The 6,401-nt window shown below is 48.4% G+C and overlaps 1 protein-coding gene across 1 annotated transcript in view; it reads left to right on the top strand.

Annotated features, from left to right (window-relative positions):
- The first annotated feature begins 269 nt into the window (after positions 1 to 269).
- Xpo1 (exportin 1) overlaps positions 270 to 6,401 on the top strand; it is a 41,669-nt gene continuing 35,537 nt past the window's right edge. Inside the window, exon 1 of the mRNA XM_057771920.1 lies at positions 270 to 1,050. The gene's annotated coding sequence lies outside the window, so the exon portion shown is untranslated. The remainder of the gene's footprint in view (positions 1,051 to 6,401) is intronic.

Genomic DNA, 6,401 nt, shown 5'->3' with positions numbered 1-6,401 from the left:
GTGCTGGGCTCTGTTCTACGTCCCACCTTCTCTTCCTCCTCCCCCCACCCCTCCGACTCACTCCTCTGCGTCCCGCCCCGCCTCCCCTCCCCCACTCTGCGGGCAAATCACTGCTGGAAAGAGGCGGGGGCCGAAGCGGCAGGCTCGTGTGGAGCCTTGAGGCGGAATTGACGGGCGCTCTGACCAATAGGAGGTAGGCTGGTGGCGCGGCTGTGGCCGGGTCCGACCAATGGGCGCGCGGCCTGGGGGCGGAGGCCCAGGTTCCAAACGCTCCGCGGCGCCATGGGCTGAAAACTCAACCGAGATGGAATCTCCCAGTCTGAACCGGTTTCAACCGGTTCCGAGTTTGAGGCACTAGGAGGAGGGGGAGAAGCGGCTGCAGCGGCCGCGGCAGGAGCAGCGGGAGCTTCAGCATCAGCAAGAGCAACAGTAGCTACAGCCCCGGCGGCCGTGCCTGTTCCAGCCTTTGCTGCAGCAGTCGTGCAACCATCCCGAGGGGGAGGGGGGAGCCACCAGCCGCCGAGGAGCACGCGAAAGGGGGAAAGTTTAGGCGAGCCCGGGTGGGGGGGCCCGGCGCCGGAGCGGCGTGAGCGAGGGAGCCCTGTGTGGTAGGGGGAGCCGGACTGCAACTGGCGGCAGAGCGGCCCCGGCCGTACGGACTCGCGCTGCTGCTCCCGCCGCCGCCGCCTGTGGCTGGAGGGTCCTGGGCTCTGTCTCCCGGACTGGCCCGCTCCCCTCCCCCTTTCTTCCCTCCCCAGCCGGGCGGGAGCATTTATTCCTCGGATTAATTCCCCTTTTTGGTGGGGCGCGTGTGTGTGTGTGTGCGTGCGCGCGTGTGTGTGCGTGAGTGTGTGTTGGGTGGAGTTGTCCCTGGAATAGTAAATATTGAGCTTTTTTTTTTTGCCCTTCTCTTCGTTTTTTAATTTCTTATTTTTTTAAAGGTGGGAAAATTGTGAAACCCACCTTGATTTCCTCCCCTCTCCCTCCTCCCCACCTTCCCTCGCCCCAAGCCCGGACAAGGAAGGAAGAAGCAGTTGGCTGAATTTCTGGGTAAGTCGGCCGTGTGCTCGGGGCCGAGGGTCGGGCGGCGGCGCGGCCGTCGTGAGGCGAGGCGGGCGGGCGGGCGGGCGGGCGCGCGGGCGCGGGGCCCTCGGCGGAGCCTGCGATTGAATGGAAGCGCTTCTGTCGACGGAGGCGGGGAGGCGGCCGCGGGAGGGGAGCGCTTGCTGGGTCATTGGCGTGTGCGGGTGGCGGTGGAGGAAGGCGAAGAGCGTGGTAGTGAGGTAGAGCCCCTGCGTGTGGGTGGAAGGGCTTCCCCAGTCCAAAGGGCTGGCTAGAGTTGGGGTGATTTCAGGAACGTCTCTGTAAATTATTAGGAGTGGAAGTTTCCAGAAATATTTAGTGCAGCAGCATTGAAACGTCCGCCTGCATCACGTGGCCCCTCGGTGGAGAGCTTGGGATGGGGGAGGGAGGGGCTACCGAGTCCCTTCTTCTGGTGGAGAAACTCGAAAGCCTCGTGGGTGGTTTTTTGTTGTTGTTTTGTAGTGGAACAAGAAGTAGGAAAGATGAGTTAAAAAAAAATTTCTGGGGTCAGTAAGTGGGGTTCCGCGTTGGAGGTTTTTTACTTTTCCGTTCGGGGCTTGTGTATCTTAGTGGTGGAATAATTTACTGCTGGCCATCGACTGTGAATGATGCCCTCCCAGATACTCCTTCTAGTCCCTTGAGTTTGGGGTGGAGAAGAGGAAGTGGTGGTAGTAGAAGATGCACTAAATACTCGCCGAGGCGGGACCTCGGATCACTCAGAGGACATGCTGCATAGAGAATGGGGCGGTGAACTTAAGGCGCCGGGTCTGAATGCCTCCTCCGAGTATGGGCGGGGTGAGTGCGTGCTCCTGTGAGCTATAGTTAGAAGTGCTGAGAGTCGTTCGGGTGGGAAGCCAAGGGAGGGCGGGCCTTCCTAGTGAGGCGTGTTTCTTACTGAATGAAGCAGGCGGTTGCCCACACGCCGAAGTAACAGTCTTTTGTAGCGTCTTGTTTCTGACCTAATGTGAAGTTACCTCCAAGATTTTCAGATTCTTGGGTGGCATCTGGTAGGTAGTGTGTCGCTGCTTGCTTGAGGTGACATTGAAGGGTATATCAGCAATCACTTGTTAGAGTCAAAGCTTTGGTGGATGGTTCCCCATTGTACGCAGTGACTGCGAGTGGAATTTAGGATTGGGGAACACCAGCAAAAAACGGTGTTTCTGGTGAACGCTCTCCCTCCAAGGCTGTTTACTTAGTGCATGGTCTTCGCCTGGTAGTGGAAAGATTTTTTTTTTTTTTTTCGAGACAGGGTTTCTCTGGTTTTGGAGCCTGTCCTGGAACTAGCTCTTGTAGGCCAGGCTGGTCTCGAACTTACAGAGATCCACCTGCCTCTGCCTCCCAAGTGCTGAGATTAAAGGCGTGCGCCACCACCGCCCGGCTTGGAAAGAATGTTTTGGAAGCTGTTTGATTTGGGCTACTAAATGTACTTGGCATTGACCACAAAGCAGCCATTTCTGGATTACCTGTAGTTGAAGAGAATAGGTTGGTCATTTGGAAGATGACTGGTAGTTCTGAGGATGGCCAGCATCTGTATTTAAGTATCCTTAGATTGTATCCCTCCCCACACGAGTCTAGCATCGGAACTCTCAAAGATGACCAACTTGAAAATGAAACTTGAGGGGCACTTTGACTAATAATTATTAATTATTTCATGTAAATTGTGGTAGTGTCGAGAAAAAGTTAATTGCAACTTTTAACCATAAAATCGAAAATTCTGTTTTACTTTGTTATGGCCCTTGAAGGTAGCGGAAGCATAGTTCTTTGTTTATGGAATTTATCTCTCTTGTATATTAGTATTTAGATCTTATTGAGGTACTGTCTCGCTGTGTACCCCAGTCTGGCCTTGGTGCTTTCACCTCCTCTGAGGTTACAGGTGGGTTTGTCCATTCAGTTCTCACAGGGTTGTTTGTTTTTTTTTTTTTTTTTTTTTTTTTTTTTTTTTTTTTTTTTTTGAGCCTCATGTAGATGAAGCTGCTGGCCTGCCTTTTACCTTAGAAGTGCTTGGTTGATGGCATCGTGTTTCTTTAGTTTACATTAATGGTTTTTTTTTTTTTGTTTTTTTTTTTTTTTTTTTTTTTTTTGGTTTTTCGAGACAGGGTTTCTCTGTGGCTTTGGAGCCTGTCCTGGAACTAGCTCTGTAGACCAGGCTGGTCTCGAACTCACTGAGATCCACCTGCCTCTGCCTCCCGAGTGCTGGGATTAAAGGCGTGCGCCACCACTGCCCGGCTCTACATTAATGTATTTTTAAGTGTGTCTTTATCAATGTGACAGAATGTTTGGACTCTCAAAGAGCAACCAGTGCTCTTAACCACTGAGTCATCTCCAGCCTGAAGGTTTGAATAGGGACATAGGCAGTTCTTGAACCTGTTACCCTCCTCTTGCCTTTATCTGTTGAAGTAGTATGCTGGGTTCATCCTCTGGACTTCTGTTAGTCTGATTATTAATTCCTTGAGACAGGGTTTCATAGTTGAGGCTGGCCTCAAACTCTGCAGGTGAGGATGGGCTGGATCTTCTGATTCTCAAGAGTAGTGGGGTTGCAGATACAGGTCGTAACCACCCCTGGTTCCAAACCCAGAGCTTCATGCATAGTAGAACACTACTAACTGAGCCAAGCCTAATCTTTGACTTATTGCAACTAATTTATATCTCAATAAAACCTTCAGCACCACGGATAAATGTGCAATTAAATAATGCAAAGAAATAAAATGTAGAAACTACTGATCTTATATGTGTTTTGAGACAGGTCTTACTCTGTAGCCTTGGCTGGGATGAAAGCTGTGGGTGACCACACCTGGCCTTGTTCTTCATTCAGGATTTCTGCAGTCCAAGATGTCCTGAATTTACATCTCCACTTTCACCTCCTAGGAACTGGGATATAGGGCTAAACCACCAAGCCCTGCTTGTATAGGTTTCAAACCACTGTTTTCAAAAAGGGGTTGAGGGTTTGGACTGAGTAGCTCAGCAGAGGACTCAGCACCCATTCTGGGTGGCCCATAATAACTGTCACTGTAGCTCAGGTGAAATCTGACATCACTTTGGCCTCTGCAGACAGCTGCACTCAGGTGTACATGCCCACACAAACACATACAGAACTAAAAAATAAGATCTTAAAAACATCTTTTCTTACCTCGTTGTTCAAAACCTGTAATCAAATATGCTATTCATTTCCTGGTCCTGGTAGGTTTCCAAACACTGCTAAAAGGTGTCATGGATACTTAAGGTATCCTCTCTAAATGCTGTGCAGTCGTTTTGTTTTACTTTCATTTTATGTGCATTGGTGTTTTGCCTGTAGGTAAGTCTGTGGGAATTGTTAGATCTTAGAGCTACCGACAGTTGTTAGCTGCCATATGGGGTTGGGATTTGAACCCAGTTCCCTTCAAAAAAACAAGAAGTGCTCTTAAAACACTGACCCATCTCTTCAGCCCCTGCAGAATTTAACTTTGAGCTAGAAGCTAGGTGTGGTGGTTCACAACTGTAGTCATAGTGTCTGGAAGTTGAGGCAGGAGAATTGCCTCATAAGTGATGTTCATAGGCAGCTCTCTACTTCTAAGAGGATTCTACTGCTGAGGCACTGATACAAGCCAGGCCTGTAATCCCAGGCTGATTTGGGTCTGCGACAGAGGATGGCAAGTTCAGGGTTTCTTGTGCTACCGTGAGTTCAGTGTCAGCTAGCAGCTGGGGAAATCTCTATCTGAAGATAAAAACAAGGGGTGGGGAGAAATAGCTCATTGTGGTATGCTGGGCCTAACATTTACAAGGTTCAGCCCCTCAGCACCACAGAAACAAGAGTTGGCAGTATATTTTATTTGCTTGTGTGCACTCAAAAGGTCAGTTTGTGGGGGTCAGGTCTTTATTGTGGAAGGGGGATCTCTTGGATTAAACTCTGGTTATTTGGCTGCAAGTACATTAGCCACTGAGCCATCTTGCCAGCCCCTGTTATCCAGAATTAGAATACTTTTTCTGTTGCCTTACTTATTTTTGTTTTGGGGCAGTGTTCATTACGTGGTTTTGGTTGTCCTGGAATTGTCTGTGTAGACCAGGCTTCACAGAGCTTCACCTGCCTCTGACCCCCTAGCTTTCATTTCACCAAAGTACAGGCTTAGGTTTTACTTTTTTGTTTATTTGTTTTAGACAAGGAATTTACTGTGTTGCTCAGGTTGACCTCCCATGTAGGAGATATGGTTCTCTGACCTAAACTTGCTAATGCTGGGAGATTAGAGGTATGAACCACAATGCTCCTCTCCCCCGGCTAGGTCTGCAAAGCCAGTGCCACTAAGTTTGACTGTTAAATCAGTAGTGCTATACATTTTGGTGGGATAGTCAGAATTCCTTATAATCAGGGGAGCACCTTAGCTTTACCACCACCAACCCTTTATTTTTTATTTTTTTATTCATTTTTATTTTATTATTGATATTTATTGAGCTCTACATTTTTTCTCTGCTCCCCTCCCTGCCTCTCCCCTTCCTCTTCAATCCTCCCCCAAGGTCCCCATGCTCCCAATTTACTCAGGAGATCTTGTCTTTTTCTACTTTTTACTTCCCATGTAGATTAGATCTATGTAAATCTCTCTTAGTGCCCGCATTGTTGTCTAAATTCTCTGGGATTGTGATTTGTAGGCTGGCTTTCTTTGCTTTATGTTTAAAAACCACCTATGAGTTAGTATATGTGATAATTGTCTTTCTGGGTCTGGGTTACCTCACTCAAAATAATGTTTTCTAGCTCCATCCATTTTCCTGAAAAGTTCAAGCTGTCATTTTTTTCTGCTGTGTAGTACTCCATTGTGTAAATGTACCACATTTTCCTTATCCATTCTTCTTCGATCTAGGGTTGTTTCCAGGTTCTGGCTATGACAAAGCTGCTATGAACATAGTTGAGCATGTGTCCTTGTGGTACGATTGAGCATCCTTTGGATATATACCCGAAAGTGGTATTACTGGGTCTGACGAAAGTTGTTTCCTGATGTTCTGAGGAATGGCCACACTGACATCCAAGGGGCTGTACCGGCTTGCGCTCCCACCAGCAGTGCAGGGTGTTCCCTTTCCCCACAGCCAGTCTAATTTTTTATTTTTTGTTTGTTTTTTGAGACAGGGTCTTACTCTAGTCCAGGCTAATTTTGGAGAATCCGTGGTAAAAATTATGCTTGGTTTTCACAGTGTGTTTTTTTCTATTGATACATATGTTCGAAGATTTTGATTTTTGGTTTTTGACACAGAATTTCTCTGTGTAGCTTTGGCACTTGCTTTGTAGACCAGGCTGACCTTGAACTCATAGAACCTCCTGCCTCTGCCTCCAGCCTGGGACTAAAGGCGTGCGCCAC

This window comes from Chionomys nivalis, chromosome 6 (assembly GCF_950005125.1).
Source record: "Chionomys nivalis chromosome 6, mChiNiv1.1, whole genome shotgun sequence".
NCBI lineage: Eukaryota > Metazoa > Chordata > Mammalia > Rodentia > Cricetidae > Chionomys > Chionomys nivalis.
Note: the sequence above shows the minus strand (reverse complement) of the source record. Positions and strands in the feature narration are given on the sequence as shown.